Source organism: Pterocles gutturalis, unplaced genomic scaffold, assembly GCF_000699245.1.
Source record: "Pterocles gutturalis isolate BGI_N339 unplaced genomic scaffold, ASM69924v1 scaffold25534, whole genome shotgun sequence".
Taxonomy (NCBI): Eukaryota; Metazoa; Chordata; class Aves; order Pterocliformes; family Pteroclidae; genus Pterocles; species Pterocles gutturalis.
The window spans coordinates 51,335-51,850 of NW_010128952.1; positions in this window are offsets into that span (position 1 = coordinate 51,335).

Genomic DNA, 516 nt, shown 5'->3' on the forward strand with positions numbered 1-516 from the left:
CGAGCGGTGCCCCCCCGGGGCCCTGCCGTGGCGGGACCCTGGCACCCTGTGAGCTGGGGTCCAGGTGACGGGACAGCCGTGTGCGTTGCCTGCGTGCGGTGGCCATGGCAGCCCTTCCCTGAGGCAAGGGCGAGGGGTTCAGCGCAGGGCTTGGATGATGTGAGATGCAGGCGTACGGTCTGCGTACAGTGATTGTGGGCACCTGCAGGTTTTGGTGACCCCTCCCGAGGCACCCCAGAGTAAACCTGACTTTCAGAAAGGGCTGAGAAACCCACCTTCGGAAGAAAACAGACTCTTGACTGATGCAGTTTTTCATCATCATCTTTGTTCGTTTCTCTTTACGTGCATGGCATTGAGTATCCAGCCCCCCCCATTATTGTAATGGCTTCTGAGGATTCAGTCAGTGACTTTCTGGGGTATGTGCCACCATTCTGTGATTAAAAAAGCTGCTGGTCTGATTACAGTCCATGTGCTAAAGCTTTTTTTTTTTTTTTTTTTTTTTTTTATTATTTTTTT